Consider the following 24,505-nt stretch of genomic DNA (forward strand, 5'->3'; position numbering starts at 1 on the left):
TACATGATTCAAATTGAATCGTTTCTCCGGCGCCGTCACGAATGGCAGCCACTCCAGCAGCTCCCGTGTTATTTTCGATTGTTCTCAGTTATTTTCGATTGTTCTCAGCTTAGGGATGCTGCTGGAAAAGTGAATTTCCCTTCGGGGATGAATAAAGTATCTATCTATCTATCTATCTATCTATCTATAATGTAGGGTATGATTTGTATTGTATTTATTAGCTATGGGTCCGAAAGATTTCAATTATGCTAGAGAATCAAAAACATAATAGCTATGTAAACAAAACTGGTGTTCACTAAGAAATACAGAGAAGGCGCACAAATGGCTACCATTGACGAGATGCATGTCCGCAACCAATTCACAATCTGGACTACTTTTAAAAATAAGGAGGCAATTCAAGCCAGGAAATATTCATAGGCGGGATTCACCCCATTAAAAATAAGCATTTACACCACTCAGACCATTCCAGTCCTCAATGCCGTTTCTGTTTCAATTCAACACCATGTTTCTGGACTAAGGAAAACTCGGCACAGTAAAACCAGATCCGAGATTTGAAACCTGAAGTTCAGAATCTTTAGGAAAAAAGGGCTAACCACAAGCATATCCTGATCCAAAAAGCAGTCTTTGATTGTGTGACATGACTGAGGAGTTTTTATTGATTTTGACTTATTCCAATACATGGTACTGGTTGGAAACAGATTCTCAGTAGATATTGAAGCAAGGACCTTTCTGGAAGATATAGCAAAACCTTCCTTGGATTCAATCCTCAAAATATAAAACCTTCAGTTCTAAATCGAAGATTCAAGGGGAAATCTATTACTAAGGTGCAGTCATTTCATATTCAGTCGTAAGATTCTGCACAGCACTCCAAGTGAAGGTGTGCATCCAAGAATGTTTGGATCTTTGTGGACAAAGAAGCCTCCTTCAGGCCAAGACCTTTAGGACTGTTGTTTTTGGATACAGGACAGGCATGCGGTTGACCCCAGAACCCTCAAACCAGACCGAGGTCATGGAGGACTTTCAAACAAACTTGTACTTTGATTTAGTGAAGGTGAACTGACCTTTGACTAAATATTTTGAAACAACCACATAGGCATTCTTGAGCGTACAGAAACATTGAGATATGGAGACGAATACCAAACAAAGCAGGATATCTCAAATCAAACATTTTGCAATGTGATGTTTGTTGCAACATGATTGAAACTAAAAATTGAACCAGAAAATACAAAAAAAAAAACCACAACTGATTGTTGAATTTGTAATTCAACCAGCGTGAGAAGTGGGTGACTAAGTCCGCTAATTACAGGCAGATGGACAAAATTGGTGACCCCACCTTAAGATGTTTTAACTTTACGGTGTGGAATAAAATGATTTTTCAACCTCTCTTTAGAGCATGTCCCCTGCTATATGACAACAGCAACTCATTATTTTGCCTGCCCAAAATAGTTCAAAGTTCAAGTTTTGCGGTGCTTGTGTGTTTGACGAGTAATATCTCTAAGATGCCTGCCTGCTGTTTGTCGATGTTATTGGCTGAACTCCCTCCCACAATGCCTTTCCCTCACTTCATTCAGTTCAGAATCTTGTGTGCTTTGTAAATATTTTAGGTTAATGCTGTATTTATAAGTTATGGGTCCAAGGCTTGTATTGATGCAAAGAGGACAAAAAACATGATAACCCTGGAAAAGAAGCTTGCAATTATCTAGTAATTAAAAGGGGGCAGAGAAATGGCTAACGTTGCCAAGTTGCATGGTTATAACCAAATGACAATAGGGAGATTATAAATAAGGAGGCAATTGAAGCAAGAATCTGCTCGGTGGCCTTGGGGGTATGGCGCCCGCCCCAAGACTTAAAGACTTAAACATTGGTACCCGTTGCCTCCCTGCTTGGCGTTCAGCATTAGGGGTTGGAATTGGGGAGTTTGGTCACCTAATGACTCCCAACACCTCAGGTGGGTTGGGCGAGGGGGCTGGGAATCCCCTCCTCTGTATCAATCTCCCAAAAAGAGTCAGAAATGACTCTAGCCACCTCCCACTAGGGGGATATGGCTGCGGTATATAAATATATATATATATATATATATATTCTCTGCTAATTTCATTTTTAATGTGCCCTTTGCAGACTCCGCGTCAACCCCCCACTAATTCCACTTGACCAGCTCAAGTCTCACGCATTTTTATTTAGAATGTTATTTAATCATATGCACAAATATTACACATAATTAGTACTTGCTATACACTATTTTGTTATTTTAATGCTTTCATTGGTTTCTATACCCCACTTCACAGCAATTTCAATTTGCAATCCCCACCTCAAAACTGATTTCTGTCGTATCCTAGGGGTCTATTGTATTCCCTAATCTGTGTAAATGCCTTTTAGTGCTTGTACTGTAGATTAACTCACCTGGCACGATGCAGGTAATAAATCGTGGAGATACATTTGCCAACGGTCACACCTGGAATTTCTCCAATAGTCTCCAAAACGAGCACGGTATTAGTTTTTTATTTTTTTCCTCATTTTCCTCACATTTTCCTCACAGGTAAATCTCTGTTTATATTCCCAACTGGAAAGACCGAAAACTGGCATGAAAGCATAATTCCAGACGAGTGGGTGTGAACTAAAATCTTAAACTTTGACTTGATTCACTCCAACTCTAATGTTTTATTAAACGAAAAAACATATGTAACGGTTTTGTTGGGTGATTTGACACGGGCTTGACAGACAATACCATTGCGATGAAAACAAGTAAACATGGACACAAGACAGCGTTCCGTTTGGAGACTTGGAAACGTTTGAGTAAAACACAAGCCTTGTAAATCAAGACGCCAGTGTGACGCCAGCTTGTTTCAGAGTTCTGGATCAATCCTCGTGTGGTGGGGGAGGGTTCTGGGGTGGGGTTGAACTACAGAGCAGCCTTGTCTCTTAGAGAGCGTGCTCTGCGAGCCCTGGCAGGTAATGGAAGGGTAATGGAGATATGCAATGGTGCTGGGGGTTAGGGCAAGTGCCTAATGGTGGCCAGATGTGCTCCTGATGCGAGGCAAGGTCGCAATTCTTTCATATGTAAATCACAAATGCCCGGTCCAGGTCTGCATGCGGCAAAAAGGGCACAAACTGGATCATACAAATTGAAATAAAAAGCATGTTCTGATCTTCTTGCACATCTTGGATAGTGTCAAAGGGTGTAAAAATTGAATGCTGATGGTGAATTTTTTAATATTACTTCTCAAAAGTCGGTGCAAACCGCCACGGAAACTGTTTAGAATAAGCTTGAGTCATATTTCTGAAATGGCAGCAACAAATATTACCATGACACATAGCCTTGTCTGGGATACAGTTTTGGAGAATCTGTATGATCAAAGGCTGATAAGGATCAATTCACAAAAAGTCACCATGCGCTATTGGCTACTAATAACTATCAATCTCGTTCTTATTTAATAACCAAAAATAGCCTTTCTACCCCCAAAAATCATACTTTTACTACCAGTGTGTCTTCCTTTAACCCTTCCAATTCCATCTATCTAGTTTCTTCTTTTTTATCAGCAGCCTCAGCAGGGAAGTTCCACACCTTCCAATCCTCAGCCACTTCATTACTCTGCCATGTCTTTGTTCGTCCTGGGGCAAACCCGGAACACCTAGCGAGGTAGGTCTGGATTCAGGAGCAGCAGCCTCAGCAGAGGAGCCAAGGCCTCCCTACCCACATCTACTTCATCCAACTCATCCAACAGGATCTCGAGATGTTTCCTGACCAACCTAGAGACATGATCTATTTTGTTGGGTAGTACCAGTAGCCTCCTGCTGATTGAACATACCCAGAACACCACTTAAGGGAGGTGATGTTTCAAGGGGCAGGAGCTTCAGCAGGCAAGCTTAGGCCTTCCTATCCCCAGCCACTTCATCAAGCTCATCCAACTAGATCCTGAGGCATTCACAGGCCATCCTGGAGACATAGTCTCTCAAGCGTGTCCCGGATCATTTCCTGGGCCTCCTCCTGATGAAACATGCCCAGAACAACTTCCAACGTAAATCGAGTTATACGGGAAGCAGTCTGAGTAGGGAAGCCCAGACCTTTTTATTCACAGCAACTTTGTCCAGCTCATCCAAGAGGGTCCAGAGGCATTCCCAAGCCAGCCTAGGGACATAGTCTCTCTAGCGTGTACTGTGTCGTCCCTGGGGTGTCCTGTCAGTGGGACATATGGACACATACCCAGGACACCTCCCGACGGAGATGTATAGGGAGCATGCTTCCCAACTCTCAATAACAGGAGGTTATACACTGGGACCTCGAGCTAAAAGGAGCATACTAACGTTTCTGGCTGAGAAAAAAGACTGGTTTGGGCGTGCTTATCTTCATCGCTTTGGTTATCATATCAAACTTCCATGTATGCATACAACACAACTTAGTCTCTTGCTATTAAGGAGAATCATCTTCTTTCATGATTTACCGATAATCAGCGCAGGCTTCAGATCATCAATCCATGATCTCACACGTAAAATCGATCCAGCTCAGAGTCAAGCAGCTCAACACGCGCCATCGATTACCCTATCCCCGGCACCGCCTACCACTGTGTGTGTGACACACAACACGTGTTGGTCTATCTCCACATTTTTTTCTCGGGGCGTTCCTGCATGCCGTCTTTTTTGGGTTTAGATCACAAGGTCCGGAGGATGACGTGTTGCTTACAAAAGGATGCCTTGTGAGTAGAAGGAAATTAGCAATGCCTTTTGATTTTTCTGCAGAAAACAATTTTGCACATTTTGTTCTCTGTGTCGTTCTTATGGGGGAAGCAGTTTCTGCAAGTTCTCTCCTTTAGTAACTTCAGTAGCGTAACTAAGGTGGTATAAATGCCTATGTTTACTTGTATGACCAATTGGCTCTGGAGATCCTTTCAAACTGACAGGTACTGACAGTTTTATTCTTTGTGTAAATGGAGGTTACCTCGTGAAAACGATCACTTTCAGAATGAAATAATGAACAAAAATAACTCAAAAATAAAACAAAAAATACATGGGAATACATTAAAATATTCAAAAATAAATAAATAAATAGAAAATAAACAAATTTAAAACACACAAATAAATAAATAAAAGTATACTAAAAAAACAGCAATATCCAAAAAGTGGTTCACAATTTGAAAAACGTAATCAAACAAAGACATTCAAAAACAGGGAAAAAAGGATACTAAAGTTCAAATACCTTGAATATCTCACTTTCGATGATTGATGTAGAAAACATTGGTTTCTCCTTGAGTCGTTGCATGTCAAACAAAATGGACCATTCACAACTTCCCAGCTAACGGTAAAGGAGTAAAGAACGGAGCTTATTTTATATAATTATGGGATGCTTGGTCAGTTAACTTGAGACGCTGACTTTGCAGAGCTCAGTGTAAAAGGCCAGGATGGGTAATTGCATGTTTTACCGTTATAAACCCAATTCAATTCCCCCAGATCATCGCTGTACCTTTCAAACTGGCAGTTGTTCCAAAATTAGCTCCATATTGTCACAGAAGGGACACATTAAGATGCTGGTCGAAGCAGAATGTTGAGCAATGTAATTAAGTATGTAGAAAACTCTGAGGGTATTAAGTCCAAGAACGAGATGCAAAATCTTTTAAATCTTTTCACGTTTCACAATCTTTTAGATTTGAAAGATAAGCATTTCTCGTGATATTGAGCCACAAAATATCAAGATACATGTACGTTTTAATTCACAGATCTGCGATTGGCTCCTGTGATGTTAATGAGGTTCTAAGAAACTGTGTTGAACCAAAACTCTTTTGATCACAGATGCCTCTTTGTGATTCAATGAGACTTTACGCAAACCAAAGTGGCACCGTGGGAGTTTAAACAAGCCTCACCCCAATCAGCATATGACCCTTTGGCTAGAAAAGAGCAAAGCTAACAAGCATCCTCAGGATGGATGAAGACAAGGCTGATGAATGGGTTGGGAAGGATCTGGACTGATTGATGTAAGGAGGGAGCTAGGGGGTGCAGGGATAGCTTAGGGAGGTCTTACAGGAGTCAAACAATACCAAGCCGCCTCGGAGGGGGTCGGATAAACAAGTTTTATCGCTCATCCTATGTTATCAGTGCCATCTGATTGACTCCAGGATTATAGTGGACCCCTGAGAGATAGTGGTTAGCAGGGTTTCTACAGCTTAAGGCAAGTTAAACTCAATATGTTTAAAGACTTTTTTAATAGCTTTTGAAGTCAAATTTAAGACCAAGTAGACAAAAAAAAACTTAATTGAAACAAACAAAACAAAAAACACAATTATTTCTTTCACACAATGCATCGTGCCCCGTACACATTACTTAGCACAGCTTTAGCCATTGCAAAAATTATTCATCAGACAGCCACTACTCATTAAATCTGCTCTTTCGCATGGTCCAAAATAAATGTCTCCGTCCAAAGTTGCTATGTGTATTGTACGTAAGACCGAAGACATCCTTCTGCTCTGAAAAGCCCGACTGAAACCACATCATCATTTTAATAGCTCTATTATTGTGGTCATGCGATGAAGCCACAAAAGTAATTCGTTTTTTTTTCTTAAAACAGACAATTGATAAATGTTTTAAAAAAAAAGTTAAAACAAATATAAATCTTATTATGTGTTCACATTTTTGTATATATACACATTTTTGCATACCATTGTCACTACAATCATATTCAGAAACAATTATGAATTTCATTTATCATACAATCTGACATAAATTTTAAGTAAAAATTGTCTTGTTTTATTAACAACATCTTTATGGCAATTTTTTTTAAGAAAATCTTTGAAATGATTTGAGATTATGCATGCGCTTGAGCATTTTTCGTTTTTGTAATTTCTTCTGATTTTGGACAGCGTTATACAAGGTTGCAAGTGAAAAAGAAAGATAACTAGTAGATTTATATTTTGCAAAACCGGGGTACCTTGAAAAATTGGGTAAGTCATTGAAAAGCTATGAAATGTTGCAAGCCCCTTGCATTCCTTCCAATAATATTTGACATAAGCAATGAAACGAATCACAAGGATCCTCGACATTACCACAATGCGACAATTGAAGTTTTTTTTTTTGATATAAGTACTTTAACACATATTAAGTAAAATACCAAAAAAAGAAAAATACTTTTTTTTTTTTGCTAGCCCTGTACGTACAGAAAATGTCATTCAGGATTGTCAGGTATGTGTTACTCATTTAGAATTTTTAAGATTGTACCTTTAATTTTACACTTATTTGATAATATCCTAAAAGAAAAAAACAGTATTATGCTTTATAGCCTACATAAATAACTTTTCCCTATTACAATCAGGTAGAACAAGGGATCTTTTCTAAACACAACACATTTATTCACAAACTTTTGGTGAAAAAGATTTTCATCTTTGGGATTGAATGTGTTAACTGGTTCCTTTTAACAATTGAACCAAATCACCATGCTATACAAACTCAAAACTTCCCTCTAGCGGCCAGAGAGAGCATTTGGTTGAAATTATTTAAAGAAATCAGAACTTTTGAAAGAAATGATCAAGTGCTCTGCTTCTCTTTTTGACAAACTCAGAAATGTATGGCAGGCCGGATTAAATCATTTAACGAAACGGATCTGGCCCGCAAACCATGTTTTTGACATGCCCATTATAGCCTGACCTGTACATATGTCACTCACACAGTGTTGACATGATGCCTTACTGATTCAAATCTTTTAAGATTACACCTTTATTTTAACCCTAACCTATTTATTAAAATCCTCAAATTAAAAAAAACGATGATTTTTTTTTTGTGGGAGAAATACAATTTCTTAGCTTGACCTGTACATGTTTTAGCCACTTATGGGTTCATATGTATGTATACAACAATCATGTTTACTATTTAAATATTTTTGGATTTTTTTAAAACCTTGTTTTGATCAAAAGAAATCCTCCTATAACTACAAAAACCCCTATCCTCTTCAAAAAAAAGTGTATTATACCACCTCTAGCGCATCTGACTCAATTTCCGTTTTCTTGGCGCCAAGAGGTGTCAGCTTTGTTTGCATTCCGAGTGGCAAGTCATCATTCGCCACAATGAGCTTAACCAACAAAGTGCGACTGAAAAAAAAAAAAAAAGCTGAAACCGGGCTCAAAACGCAAACGCTGCCTCAGCTCTTCTCTCCTCACCGCGCGTGGTCACAACATAAACTTAGCGCTGACCAGACAGCGGTCGAGTTGGCCGTGCGGACTCAGCAGAAATAATTCAAGTGATCCGAATTTTGCAGGAAAGCACTTTTTGTTTGATTTTAAAACATCAAAAAACATTAAATGAAGGATGTTTTGGTTCTTGTAAGAGGGATCTCAAAAGCAATACTCCAACTCCTAGAATTAACAAAGTAATCATACTCACCAGTGTGTAGAGATCAATGTTGCCCCAGTCAAATGCTCCAGAGAGCTTCAGGAACATTGCACAAACACATCCTCCAGAAACTTTGTGGAAGACATCACAAAGTGAGTGTTTCCCGGCTTGCTTTTGCAGTTCTAGTCCTGCGCCGTGGGTGCATGCGCGTGTGTGTGTGTGTGTTGGGGGGGTATGGGAAGAGGTGGTAACTTCCTCTCCGAGTTGGAGCCTAACTTACATGAGTTCTTTCTCCTCCTCTCTCCTGGCTCCAGTGCACTCGGGGCAGGAAAAGCTGTCATGCAATCCCACCCCACACACAAGCTCTTTTGAAGCAGGGGGAGAGGAAAAGCCTTAAATGGTCACGCAAAATCGGAGAAAGGCTGGCGGTGTGCGTGCATTGTTTGATAGTGGTATCAACTCCAGGGTGTTTGCTGTTTTAGCAACTAAGAGGCAAGAAGAGATGTGTAATGATTAACACGTATTGAGTGACCTGACAGGAGAGGTGCCGACACGAAGATGGTCCGATGATTGAAGATTGATGAAAAAGAGATGAAAGCCTGCATGCTAACCGAAGAATCTAGAAAGAGAAAAAGTCAAGAAAAAAAAACATTCTAGTTATTCCTGTACCACCACAGGCACAGGCTCATGCTCATGCCCAACTACTGCACAACCAATTAAAAATAAACCAGCCGTACGCGACTAAAGCAGAATTTTGTGGTGGCCCTTGCAATCCTGGTTTATTGCAACTATGGATAGGCGATTACTGAGACCATGCACCAGTATCTGCTGTCGTTTAGAGGCAGTATAACAATCATGAGGTAAAATGAAGGAAATAATAAATTACAATTAGTTATTGAAATGTAAAAGGAGCTGTACAGAATCTGGAACTTTTTTACTCGCATCTCCTGGCTTGTTATCATTGCAGCCTTAGTCAGCTCCTTCATTATGCACATGCAAGTACCGTAAATTACCGGCTGTGTTTTTTGGACTGTGTACTTTATATTCAGTTACAATCGTGGGACACAATGTCGGGTTTGGGTTAATTTTGTGATTGTGTTGCATGTTATAACGTGGGCGCATGCGGCTTATATACAGGTGCGGCTTCTGTAAGTACAGAAGCGGTTATCCTCTTAAAATGTGATGGGTGCGGCGTATAATCAGGTGCGCTCTATAGTCTGGAATTTACGGTACATACATTTCTTAGACACGTCTGAATTTAAAAAAATGGGTCTTTCTTGGGGTTTGTATTGGCATTTGGACTTTACTTGAAGCAGGCCTTTTCTTACTTTTACCATTTTTATGCTCCATTCAAAAACCAAAAATAAACAAAACACAGCAAGCAAGGAGTCATTCTCCAACGCACACCCCCTTTAAACAAAGTACTATCCATTATCTGCACCGCTTATCCTAAGTAGGGTCGCAAACTCCACACAGGAACGTTCGATCTCTTGACCTCAGAACTGTGCCGTGGACATGCTAACCACTGCGCTGCCGTGCTGCTCAGAAAGTAGTATATTGTGCAAAAATATCACCAACGCTGTATAACGTATTGATTCTCGCAACGGTTGCTGCTCTCTACTGTCGATTTAACAAGTCAAATGATGTTTATTTGTATAGCCCTTAATCACAAGAAGTCTCAAACGGTAGTATAGACTACTGTCTACAATTGCACCATCCCCTGATCTTAAACCTACATGAGGGCAAGGAAAAAATCAAAAACTCAGCATGAGGTGAATGAACAGACAGTACACAAACATCATCAACATGAAGTATAGGTAATAACAGAATGTCCCGGTTGACAGCTTCCTGAGGTTACCATTATTCATAGGCAATATAAGTGTGTTTTAAGCCTAAATTGAAACACTTACACTGAGATTGCAGATCGAACATCAGAGGACAGAGCATTCCACAGCACCAGGGCCCGAATAAGGAACTAGAACTTAGAATAATACATTGCAATCAATTGAATTTAAAATAAAGGAAAGTATTGTGTTGTGTAAAAGAATCAGCCAATATTAAGCTGTTGGTGGACAATTTTATATCATAGTGGTATCATTACATAGTATCTGTATGAATGACTACTCAACAGTTGAGTATCGGTATCGAGCTGGAAAATGTAAGCAAACTACTGTATAGGTTTTGGCCTTTTTGTTTAAACGCGTTTATTGAATAGGATAATAATGATTAATAAAAATAAAAAAATAATGTAAACCATTTTTTCTTTTTTAAAAAAGTAATACTATTAAAATAATGACAATACAAAAGTAGTAGTCCGTTGAGTCAAAGAGTATGTTAAAATGGTTTTGAGTCTTTATTCAAGTTCAACTGACCTTAAAGCAGGGGTATCAAGTGTATGGACCAGGAGGCCAATTACGGCCCGCAGGATGATAGTTTGAGGCTCACCCCTTAATATGAGAGTTGAAAGGGCAGTATGTATTATTTTTCCCACTGGATGTCACTGTACACTGTCGTGCCACTGAAAACGAGCGCTAAAAGCACAATGGGAGGAGACAAAATATGCACCATATTTCTTTTGAAAAAAAAAAAAAAAAAAAAAAGATAAATAAGGATATATAAAGAGAAAAATAAATACATCCTGGAAGGGGGATTATCTCATGTGCAGTCCCTTCTCAAGGTTTCTTCATTATCCTCATGTTTGAGTTTTTCCTTGCCCTCATGTAGGTTATAGATCAGGGAATGGTGAAATAATAGTCTGTGGTTTGCAATAATCTGTGGTTTGTGCAGCCCTTTGAGACTCCTTGTGATTAAGGGCTATACAAATCAACATGACTTGACTACAGCGATTTCCAGGCTCGAAACTACTCACATGTGTAAACACTACGAGGTAATGGTACACATGATAGTACTGTATTGGTGGCAAATCGGCATAATCTCTGCTGACTGTTTCTGTCCCTAATTAAAATAGGTCCACCGCATTAATAACTGAAATTTTCGCATCAGATCTCTCTCTGTCTGTTTTTGTGAGAGTATCTTTATAACATGTGTCACCTTGTATTCTCATGATGGCTTTCAAAGTATTAGACACTAGATGAAATTCGCCGGTAAAGCGGTGTAAACATAGCTCTTTGCCATCAAAGATGGCAGCCCCGGAGAGATCACGTGGTCTGTGAGAACTAAGTATATCTGTAGTCACTGATGATCCCTTTGGTAGATTTATAAGAGACTTAGAACAGAAACTTAAGAGGGAAGAAAATGATATAGAGGTGAAATAGAATCTTCAAAGCACAAAGAGCAGTGTAATTAAAGGAGAACCTGTGATTTGTTTCAAACAAAAAAGAGGTGCAGCTCTCCTTAACCAAAATACTTATCACAACGTACTGATAAGCATTCGCGGCCAACATACAAAGAGAATCCGTTGTCAGGTGGAAGGTTTAAACAACACACGAGGTTCGCTTGCAAAGAACAGAAGCCGACCACGTTCAACAAGCGATAATATTTGCAATGCTTTTAACAAGTTGCCCACTCACTCCTCAAACACGCAGCCTCGCTCGATAATCCGCACCAGAGGGAGTGACGAAATTCCCGACAAAAGGTGGACCCGGCTGCCCGAGATGAAGCGTCATGAGAAGATGAGATGATTGAGAGGAAATGAAATGCTCGTAAGGTCGAAAAAAGTCCCACCGGTGCATGACGCAGCTGTGCGGAGAATGTGAGGAGAGCACCCCCGAGAAAAAGAGATCTGTCTTTAATCAAAAACGTGCAAACATCTGTAAGCTTGTGGAGCTGATCGATGGACTGATTGTTGGGTAACGGTTGAATGGATGAGTGGTTGGGCTAAAAGAAGAGATGGATGAATGGAGAAAGAATTTGATGGACAATGATTAGGTCGATTTGTCAGAAAACTACTGGAAGATTCACGGACAAAAGTTAGCTAAAATGCAGGAATACTCATTCGAAAGAAGAGTAGGATTACATACTGTAGATGAGGGAATATTTATACCACTCATTTCTCAGATCGATACTGATACAAAACCATTATTATATTACCTTCTTAAATTTTTATTTATAATTTTTTTATACAATATGCTTCAAGGTGGGGATCGCAAAGTGAAATTGCCGTATCAGAAACTATGGTTATTATTTAATGTGTTTTGAACCGCCAGTACCCAAGATAAAAACATTACAATATCAAAATTGTGTAAAATAAGTAATACTTATGTAAAATAGGTGTATTTGATAGGACAAAATTATAAATATATATAGTAATACCTCGTTTAGCGCAGTTAATGGGGACCAGAACCCCCTGCAAAAAGTGAAAATCCGCGAGGTAGCGTTGTACTTTGATAAAAGCCCCCACGGGGCAAACCTCGAGATTACGTCCTTACTGAAAGAGAGTATACGACTGTGACCAAATAACAACTATAGATAAACAAATAATAACACAGACTTACAGTTGAATGAATAGTCTTTATTGTCCTTATACAAAAGTACAATGAAGGCTTCTCCTTTCAGTGTAATGTAGCAATTTAGAGAGCGGCTGGCTAGATGCACGCTAGCATTGGGTATATCTGGGTTGAGCCAGGTCTCTGCGATTTTAAAAATACAACCATCTTGAATGTAACGGGTTCCCACAAATTGTAGCCCCAGGTCATCCGTTTCATGGGTAATACATCTGGCATTGGTGAGGTACAGGCTCGGCAGGGGTGGGTTAAGACAGTGGTTAGCCTAGCTGTAGCTTCTCTCATGCCGCTGCCTCAGTTGCTTGCCGAACCCATTAAAAATCCACAGAACACCCAATGGTGATTACTATTTCCCTGTGTGCTTTTGACATAAGACTGATCTGATTGAGTCTGATTTAATTGATTAATTTTATTTAAATATAACGAGCAGCTAAAATACTAACTCAGCTGTAGTAGCCGTGTTTCGCAGTATGTTTAGAGAGGGGGAGTTTCAGCGAATAATACAGTACAAAAAAATCCAGTATTGTATCGTCCAGTCGCCAAGTCTTTCTGAAGCATACAAGATTCTAACCGGAAGAAGAGAGAGAATGGCATTGGGAGAAGTAGTTAATCCAAGAGTACTGTATATCAGTGTTTTGATGCCATGACGAAAACCAATAGCAGACCAACATCTTATATCATGTTGACCAAGATAAGGCGTTTCGGACACCTAACTTGCACCGTCATCCGCACAAACACCGCAAAGTTTCAATTGTATATGTCATGTTTCTAATTCTGCCAGAGAAGGCAACATGACGTCACGTGCAAAGGGTCAATACCTTCTCCCTGTATTTTATCCGTTTTAGATAATTTCAAATTGTGTACGGCATATAACAAATTCTTGTACGGGAAGAAATTTTTTTTTTTTAAATGTACTCATTTTTTGTTAAACCAATCATGTCTTGCCCATTTTGTCTTTAATCCGTAATAACTCGGTCATTGGTAGCAACGTCATTGTAGATGACTAATATTGTCGCAGTATTCCACATAGTCTGTCTTGCTGGGAGTAAATAGGTGCCGCATTGTGTTAGCATGATTTATTATCGCATGATAAGGGGAATTGCAGGGAGGCAATTATATGATGTTGACAAGTGTGCAATTTTCATGAAACAATAACATTTGATGAAACATACTGTATTAAATGCTATTAAGCATTTAGCAACTCCTCTTTCATCAAACATTTCAAATGATAAAAAAAAAAAAGCTTTAAGTGGTCATGCTGGACGCGCGTCAAATGAAAACGGCGCATCCAACTGCCGTGTTTAGAATGTTGGCTTGGAGAGAATATTACAGGGTGCACCCCTGCTGCTACCGCTAACACTTACACCGTGTCAAATTGGAAGCAAAATGCCGTAGAAGAGCCATTCTAGCAATTATGGCTTGGATAGTGGCAAGGTTCCCAGAAACCAGCTCGGTTTTGCAACTTTTGTTAGTGAGAGGGAAATGTAACTCACGCAGAAGATAGCAGATGCTAAGCGTTTTGGGGTTTAGCTAGTATATTTTGGCTAATCAGCATCTTTGGCCACAGTCCTTTGTTTTGAGTCTACGTCCCGCTTGTGTAAATGTCTAACAGAAAAGACAAACACAATGACACATGCTAACTCGTCATGAGAAAGACAACAATACGGACATATTTTGAGGTGTTGTGGCCTATCGCGCATGCAAACTAAATGGTATCAGGGCCCTGTAACTTTTTACGGTTGACAATGAACAATAGACAATAAAATAGAAGATAGTGATTAAGACCTTTAAAAGCTGAACTTTTTAGGTTTAGCCAGCATATTTTGGCTAATCAGCATCTTTGGCCACAGTCCTTTGTTTGGAGTCTACGACCCGCTTGTGTAAATGTCTATTGAAAAAGACAAACACAATGACACGTACTAATTCGTCATGAAAAAAAAACAAGAGTACAGACATTTTTTGAGGCGTTGTGGCCTACCGCTCATACTAACGAGTTAGCACGTGTCATTGAACATGGATTTAAACCTTTCAAAACAGATTTTTGGGTTTAGTTAGCATATTGTAGGTTTAGTTAGCATATTTTGGGTTTAGCTAGCATATTTTGGCTAATCGGCATACTTTGCCACATTCCTGTGTTTGAAGTGTACGACAGGCCTGTACAAACAAAATGGCACATGCTCATTTGTCATGAGAAAGACAACAGCATAGACATTTTATGAGGCATTGTGGCCTACCGCGCATACTAACTGAATATCATCAGAGCCTTTAAACTTTTTGGGTTGACAATAGACAATTTATGATAAAATACAAAGAAACTTTTGAACAGGGATTAAGACCTCTCAACGCTGTGATTTTTGGGTTTAGCCGGCATATATTTGGATTTAGCTAGCATATTCTGGCTAATAGGCATCTTTCGCCGCAGTCCTTCGTTTGGAATGTACAACAGGCTTGTATATAGGTCTTATAGAAACGACAAACACAATGACATGTGCTAATCCATCAAGAGAAAGACAACAGCACAGACATTTTTGAGGCCTTGTTGCCTACCGCGCACGCTAACTGAATGTCGTCAGGGCCTAAGCATTTTTTACAATAAAAAATGAACAATAAAATGGAAACAAAGTTTTGGACAGGGGTGAAGTCCTTCAACAAAAAGCAGTGAAAAATGTTGGCCTAAAAAATGTCAGTTATTTAAATGTCAAGTACTCCAAACTATAATGCCAAAACAAATAATGAAATACTTAAATTAAAAACACCACACTTAATTTTTCAAATACCAACTGTTTTCAAAGTATAATGGCCCATAAAGAATTGGCAGTTATTTAAAAATAATTTGGTACGCCCAGGGGTACCTTCGATTTTGAAATACATTTTAAAAAGGAGCAATCTTGAAAAAAAAATACTTTAAAAATAGTTAACAAATTATATAAAAGCACACACTGAAAATAAAATGTGGGCGCTTGTCAGTTTTTAAATAAAATTTTTTTTCAATCTACTTTATTTTAACATGATTTTTCTTGGAAGTGTCATTTCGAAAAGGACCTTGAATACGTATTGTCATCCCATGAATTCAAATTACAACTACAAAATAAGTTGGAAATTAATGAAATAAGGAAAATACTTTAATTAAAAAACAGAAAAACAAGTTAAACATAAAGGAAAATAAGGATACTAGAGACCCATCCCTACTTCAGTTACCTCTGATTCACTCCTTTGCGGTGAAAAAAAAAAAAGGTAGAATGAAAAAAGAAACCACGCTTTCCACACCATTGCGGGGATCGTAGATTCAAGCCGATTGACTATTCAATTAAAAAAAAAAAAAGATAAAAAACAACAACAACAAATAATGCGTCTTGCACCACGGAGAAACGTTTTGGAGAGCCAAGATTCACGCTGATTGGCCAGCACCCCTTGACTTGAGATCTCCGATGCTGATTGGCCACATAGGTCTTTGATCAAGGTGTGCCCCCCAAAAATATAACATTGACAAACTTAAAATATATACTGGGTTTCAACTTGTTATTTCTCTCTCTCTTTTTATCGCTCACATTCGCCTAACATGCGAAGATGCCTGGTTCGAGGCCGAGTGGAAACATGTGTTGGCCTGGAGAGGGGTGGGCGCCACCGGGCTGTACTTCCCCGAGACACACCACAGACCCTAGTGGCTAGGGGATCCAAACAACCATAAAGGCCCTATAAAGAAAGGCAACACATACTGTATATTCATGCTGTGTATATATATATATAAATATATATATATATATATATATATATATATATATATATATATACACATAAAAACAGGAAAACATGTGATTTTCCATTATAATTTTCCATTACAATTCTGAAAAATAGCCAGGGAGCCATTAATTAGAACAGTGGTGTCAAACATGCGATCTTTGGGCCAGATAAGGCCCGCCAAGGGATTTGAAAATGGCGTGTGAGACAACCCTGAGAGAAGCACAAGAGAAGAATGAGCAGCAGGTTGAAACATGTCCACTTGATGTTGCCAAAGCCATGCGCCACTCAGAAAGACGCTGTCGTTGTATTTCTTTCTTTTTCTCTCTCCTTATGTCTCTCTCTCTTTTCTCTTTTTGTGTCACTCTGTTTGGTTCTCTCTCCATTTCCTTTTACTCTCTTGTTCTTTTTCTCTCTCTTTCTTTACCCTCCTGTCTCTTTTCTCTCCCTCTCTATAAATCGTTCTCTCTTTCTTTATATGTCCCCCAACCATTTCTCCCCTCTCCCTCTCTCTCAATAAAGGCTACAAAAAAGGTGCAACTTTACTTCACAGGTTTTCACTTTTTGTGGGTGGCTCTGATTGCCATCTCTGTACTCTGTAAATTACATCTACAAAAATCTGAAAAAAAAATACAGTGAAATTCCAAAGTATGATAAGTCCGACATAAAAAGCAAGTGACTCGTTTTTTAACCAAAAATGCTTTGCACTAGTTGAGGGGTACTCCGAAAGAAACATTTCACATAGGATACGCTGCGGAAAAAAGCTTGAGAACCACAGTTTACAAAACCATAATGCATACCCAGCTTTTTTAGGTTCCCAAGCTCCTGCAATCAGCAAAAATGCTGCCAGACCAAGTGAAATGAAGATTCACTCTCCCACACACTCGCACTAAAAATAAAAGCTGTTATTTATGAGTGCTGAGCGACAAATCGTTGAAAAGTCAACTGTACACTTCACTTAATGACACAGAAGCATTGGTAGTACTAAGACAAATCTGCCTGTTTTCGTCTTGGCCCTAACTGTGGGAGCTTGCATGAGGGCTGTAATCGGATTTAATGGCACGCTTGCATGCACAGCAGCCGATGCGGACCCCCAAATCCAGCCCAGGTTGTCAGTCAGTGCCCGGCGAAGCGCGTGTCAAAGTGCAGGTTATGCCTGATGGGCGCCTTCTCTGAATAACAGGACCAGACAGGCCAGCGGGAGCTTCAGAGAAACCAGATGTGAGCTCTAGGTGTGTAAAACTATTTTGGGAGGTTAGATGGGTGGGGGAGGGAACTGAAGAGTTATTTTACCATCAAATACGTTGACAGCTTAAAACATATTAATATACATGGATGTACATACACACGTGTTTATGATGTCCCTACAAGGGCTGTCGACAAAAATCGGTAATACAAAAAATTGACAACGGGATTCCAATGGTCGACTGTTATTGCCACAAACATTTTGAGGCATCTCTACATGACTGTAGCATATCATTCGAGACTACTGACCCTTTGCAGGTGACATCACGTTGCATTCCCCAGAAGTATGAGCGCCATGACTGACGGCAAAAGCACCTGAGCGCACGGCACTAAATTAAGCAGTTGAGTTGAAACAAATATCAATAACCACGACATAATATAACAACTTTTTACGATGGTGATTTCTTGCTGTGCGATGAGCTGTGCTTACCTGCAAGATCCTAAGCCCAGGTTGGCATTTTATCTTATTCCTTTTGATAAAGACAGAAGATGGTGATGGATATCTGAAATAAATCGGAGAGAGTGGCAGCCCTCAAGGTACCACAGGATTTGCAACGAGCATTTTTTTACAAGGTACGGTTTATGTATTTCCAGGCAAATTTATGGTAAGTAGGTACGGGTCACATCAAAGACACTTAATGCAGCTACCTATAAAATTAGCTCGTGCTACTGTAGCTAAGTGTGTCTGAAATCTGTTGTGAATAAACAAAATGGCATATTCAAAACAACCATTAATCATAAACAATTTGAAGATCTTTCTGTTTCAGTCGATTTGATGGCACCTTAGATAAAACATATTGGCATACACAGCTAACGTTAGTCCCTTACATTTGCATGAAGTGCCGGTTTTGTGCCGAAAAATGCATGAAATGTCCCCTGTCGCGCAAACGTTAGTAAAAAGACTCTAATTTTTGGGGGAATGTAATAGAACAGTTAAGCAATTTCGACTATTACAATATTATTTGGATTATTCGTAAACTTTTTAAAATGTTTACTATATTTTACCTTGTTTCATGAATTCAATTAAGAAAAAATACACCTTAATATGAGCACAAATATCTGCCAGAGGGACATTGTTTTCAATATTATTGGATTTCTTTATTTAGTATTGTAAAGAAAGTAATGGGTTTTACATCAGGGGTTGTTTTAATGGTGGTCTGTGATGCCCTATGAGACTTCTTGTGATAAAGGGCTATACAAATAAACATGAATTGACATTAAAAAAAGCATTTACACTAGAGCTGCAACAACAAATCGATAAAATCTAATAAAATTGATGATTAAAAGAGTTGGCATCAAATGAGTTCATCCATTCGTTGTGTTGCACGATTTATGCGTCACACGAAGCATGAGTCGACGAGCATAACAGAGTGAGGTGGAGTGCGAACTATGGCATTATTTTCAAAGACTACGCTAAACTCAACACATGAACCATGACTGATACGGAGAATACATTTAGACCGAAGCCTGCAAAAGTGTGGGAGCACCTCACACTTCACAAGCTTTGCAAAAGTAATATGGCATGGGTGCACCACAATGGTGAGGCAGCAGTCAGAACCAAAACACGAAGTCACCGATGAGGATGGAGGGAGCTCTTACTTATTATTTGCGTTTTTTTATGTGTGGTAACGTAAGATTCATCTCTGGTAGCTAGCTGATGTTAACATTTGCTTTTTAGCTGATCAATGAGTGCATGTGTGTGTGTGTGTGTGAGAGAGAGAGAGTTAATTTTTATTTCAGTTGAATCATCTTAAGCAGTGTTTAATTGTGCTTCATAAAACAATATTCACTTTTAGACAATGGTGGTAAGATTGGGCATTTTTTAATTTTGATAGCTTTAATTTTCTGCCAAACAGTGATTAAATGAGGAAACGTATGCTAGTATGCTAGCGTTTGCTTGTTAGCTTATTAATGACGTGTGAGTGAGCGAGATACTCTTTAATTCAGTTAAATGAATGAATAAAGTTTATTTGGGCACAGCACAAAAATAGTATCAAGCACTGATTAACAAAAGGGAACAACTAGTTATTTGCACCAAACACACGAACGAAAATCAGCTGAACAATACAATATTAACATAAACATGTGCCCACAGGGAGTATGCTGTTTTTGTTGTTGTTGTCCACTGTTTACTGAGGGCTACTGCCATCTATTATGGTGTCATCACATGGTTAGGTCACATGTGGGCAATAAACATGTATTACATATAAATACTATATACTATTTTGTTGCTAATGTTTAATATGTATGCACAATTTTTACTGGGGCAACCAGGGGTTTACAACACATTAGCCAAATACCATTGTTTTGTTTTTATAATAAATGCACTATTATGTAACTGTGCAATACGGTCATAACAATCAATGATCATGACAATAATTAAGAATAAGGAGACGGTGAAAGCAACAAAACCTTGAGAGGCAAGACAATCCTCTCAAATGGAAGTACAGTATACAAACCAGTTTTAAATTGAATCCACCGTTCCCTCCAACCTCTGCATCCACCAAGCAACTCCACTTTTCCTGCTCAAGTCACAACAAAGATAAATACAATTTATTTTTTCTTTTGAATGTATATTTACTAAAAAATATACTATGTTGTTACTAATGTCTAATACAGTATTTATGCACAATTTTAACTGAGGCAACCAGTGGTTGAGAACACATTAGCCTATTACCATTGTTTTGTATCACATGCTATATGATATTTTTACCTTGCAAACCTCATCTCATGACAGATTAAAGGTGTATTTCAGAGGTCTACTTAACTGCCATACTAAGTAAGATACTGTCAACCTTATAACGTCCAAAAAATAGCTTCCAGAAAGTAAGCGACCTTCACTGTCTTCACATTTTTGGGTGTTTTTTTCCAGGTCTAATCTCCAAAGGCATAAGCTAAAGCCAAGTTTAAAAAATGCATTATAGAAGACCTTTTAGCGCAAATGTAATTTCTCACTTCATACCTAGCTTATTTGATTTCCTGGTTAGAGAATTCTGTTTGCCAGACTTGGAATATAGTTTTTTTTCCTTTTTACAAGACAGCGGGTTGGCTAGTTGGATGATCTATGGACTTCAGTGTCAGTGGGAGCAATAGTCACGGCTCAAATGTGAACCTCAACGATTTATAAAACACACTTTTGGCTCTCGTAGTATAAACTAAATGTTTTTCACAGGCAAAGCATTTACTCAACATCCATCGAGCCGTTGGCAATTGAGCATCCCTCGGCTGAACTGCACGGCCGGCATCTTATCACTTTTTTTCACGTCAATGTGTTTATGTAGAGATGTTATACCCCTAAATATTGCATTAACCCCTATTGGCCTAATTATATATAAAACATTATAGCCTGTTTTCCAAACAATAATGACTTATCTGACCATCATCTTATTTTACAGATAATTATTTGCTTTATACATTTTAAGCAATGAAGTGAAACAATGCTAACAAACGCCGAGGTGTTTAAAATCAACTCGGAAGGATTGTCATTTCAACACTGCAGCTGTGGCGGACGTCTCTTTACACCACCCCCGTACCGGGTCCCAGGGTCTGAAACATGAGGACGATGCAGATGTTTGAAAAAAGGGGGAATTCAACGCACTTCAAAACTAAGGGGAAATTATATTACGTTAATAACAGCCATTTCCATGTAAAGCTGTCAATACCAATGAATTAGCTAGCTCCAATGACGTATTTCACTATTAATGAAGGTGAATGAGTTAAAAAAAATGACTACAACATTCATCATGGTTATAACATTTGAAAAACATTAAAAAAGGGTCTTTCAGGGGTATGGCCAAGTATTGATAGCAGGGGCAGCCAATAAACTTCGTTGGCACGTCTCAGGGGCTGAAAGATTATGAGGATTGAGATGTTTGAAATGTAATATTGGAAATTCTTCTGTAGGAAATTTAACGCAATTCAAAACCAAGGGGATATAATTTAATAATAAGCAGTCATTAGCAATGGATGAGCTCATGGCAATGACATCTCTAGAGGTCAATGGTGTTCAATGAGATAGTAAAAGTCATACATTTCATATATTTATTATGCATTAACTTATTTCTGAGTATTGCTATGGATTTTATTTTTTGGCTTTCTCCGGGTGTCACAAGACCCTGATGTAAGAAGACATGCAGGGTTTGTGATATATCTTCGAAAATTCCCTATTAAGGGCTGGGACACACGATGTGTTATGATCATGCTAAAGTGTTTCGAACTTTGTCAATAAAATGCTGGGGCTGTCTGTTGCCTTTGTGGTTCTGGATTAAACAAAGCCCAAGAAAAAGGAGGCCTGCCTTTTTCTGCTATTGCTCTGTTAGTGACCCATGACCGTTCATCTATTTTAAATGTATTTTAAAAACATTTAAACATTATTATGAAAGGTCTTCAAGCGACACTCCCTCGTGAGTGATATCACGAGCAGCCAAAAGGTTTTGTTGGCACATGAGCAATTATTTGCAACAGCACATCTTTGCAACGGCCAATTGCATACTGTATATCAGCATTTAGGTAAAAGCTTATTTAACCAAAAATGCTTTGCGTCAGGCGATATATATTTTGCGAATCAAAAGCAATTTCTTGTTTTTTTTAACTGATTGGCAATGATATACTACCAGTAGATGGCAACAGTAGACCTTTTCGCTCGTAAAATACTTGCGAATGATTCTTTTTTGGAGGTAGGACTTGCAAAACCTTCCCACTGTTTAACCTCTAAACTAAATATTACCATGCCTGTAAATTTACAATGACGTGTGAAGCCCAAAAACCTTTAAAGATTAATCGTATTGTCCTCTTTCTGCACCTTCCAGCCATAGTGACTCCCACTGTAACCCAAAGTAGACTTTGCTCATGTTTGGTATGGCGACTGTCTACACTGGTGTCCCGGTAAGCGAGTTCATGCTCAGACGTAGCCAAAGAGAAAACAAACCAGTGAGGGATCTCAAAGTCTTGGAATTGAAAGCGCGCGACTTAAAAAGATTACATGTGCAAGTGTGTACGGGGAACAATAAACATGACCCTAAGCAGCAGCATGTCGGAGGGTAAACACAACGGACATTTTGGATTCAGCTGCGTAAACACGGCTTCCAGAAACATTAATGTTGGTTACGGGCACCCCATTTTTCAATATAGTGCCGTTCCTTGAAAGGAGAACAAAACAGAACAAGATACGTAAGTTTGATATTGACTGAATCCATTAATTAAGTTGCATCTCAAATTGAAATGTTGAATGCCGACATCAACATTTCGCTAGCCTGTCCATCAAGTTTAGCATTATGTATTAATTTGTAGCCCGCACATTTAAAAGTTAAATGTTTTATGAAGCTAATTCTTCAATGTGATTTCAAGACTGTAACAAGAAGCATAAAACAGAATAAGTTATGGCTTGTAACTGCTGAAATGTTATGCTTATATGTTTGTGATTGTTGTTAGCTTAAATATCTTTTAAAGAACAGGAGCAAAGGAGCTCCTTGTAAAATCGCATCCGATTTTTTTTTAATACTCAAAATGTAACTTACATTAGTGTTTCACAAACTTTTTTTAAGCCCAACATTTTTGTATTAAATACATCTTAAGGAACAATGCAGGAAGACTATGTTTGAAACATTTATAAAACCTAATTAAACAAATAAAGTTTGAATGTATTAAAACATTTTAAAAAAGTATGAATTTGCTCATTTGTTCACGTTTAAATTGTCAATATCGGAAAGGTAAAAAAGAAAGAAGAAAGAATGGGGGTGGGAGAAGAGGAATGGAAATACAGAAAAGGAAAAACAAGAAGAAAAATGCAGCCCAAGTTGAAAATAAATAAATATATAAATTGATAGTACGAAACATAATAATTCAAGTCAGCAGAATTATTTTCTAGTGGACTTTATCGTTTGTTTGTTTTTTTAATCAATTTTGCGCATAGGCTTAAAGGTATTTTTACAAAGGGCTAAACAAATAAATGTGACTTGTGACTTGACTAACAGTGCCTACTAGAAGAAAATTTTGCTACATGGTAGAGCAGAGGAACATTCCCAAATTAAAACAATATTGTTCTTCTTTTTGAACAATATCCTCTGGCAAGTAGACCAGGTTTTATGGCATGCTGCATCCAAACTCGCATGCAACGCCTCAAGTTATTTTTTTGCTTTAGTCCGAACAACTCTTTTTGTGTCGGAATTCAATTAAGACAGGAAAAGATGCTATCTTTGTCATATTCAGACTTCTTTATCCATGTTGTTTCAGCACACAACTTTGTGCGTCAGTAACCAAGGAAAATACAATGGCACACAGTCCCTCCTTGTGCTTTCCCCCAATCATCATCTCAAAAAAAATGGTAGCCTAGCAAGCAACTGTTTTTTTAAGCGACCGTGTGAACAAAGGTTCAAATTTGGTACGTGTAGTAAAGAAACACTGTCGAACCAGATTATTTTGGGGCGCCACATGTTTCTTGTTAGCAATAGCGTACATTTTGTCAACACAGGCGCAAAGACAGATAGGAGAGTGTGAACGCAAGCTGCGGATTTTGATACAGCAGCTGTGAAACGTAAACTACACGTATCTCAGAAAGTATGTGCGGCCTTATCACGACTGCATTACAACATCTATTAGCTTTCCTTATCAACTCCTGTTGGATTTTTGGCATCGGGCTGGACCTGTAGTTGTCAAATTCTTAAGGATCATCTCCCAGCAACATTTGTGAAAAACATTAGAGAAGCAGGTTTGATCTTAAGTCTAAAACAAGGACATTTAGGAGATGTCAAGAC

The 24,505-nt window shown here is 38.6% G+C and overlaps 1 protein-coding gene across 3 annotated transcripts in view; it reads right to left on the bottom strand.

The window, feature by feature from the left end:
- The window catches only part of eva1ba (eva-1 homolog Ba (C. elegans)), a 55,091-nt gene that overhangs the window by 15,476 nt on the left and 15,110 nt on the right, over window positions 1-24,505 (bottom strand). For 2 of the 3 annotated variants that reach the window (XM_088327068.1, XM_088327069.1), the window contains one exon: window positions 8,840-8,926. The gene's annotated coding sequence lies outside the window, so the exon portion shown is untranslated. Of the gene's footprint in view, window positions 1-8,358; window positions 8,694-8,839; window positions 8,927-24,505 lie in introns of those variants that run through there. The other variant, XM_088327067.1, reaches the window with a different exon arrangement.

The sequence above is a fragment of the Urocampus carinirostris genome, chromosome 2 (assembly GCF_059441175.1).
Source record: "Urocampus carinirostris isolate Australia breed hairy pipefish chromosome 2, RoL_Ucar_1.0, whole genome shotgun sequence".
NCBI lineage: Eukaryota > Metazoa > Chordata > Actinopteri > Syngnathiformes > Syngnathidae > Urocampus > Urocampus carinirostris.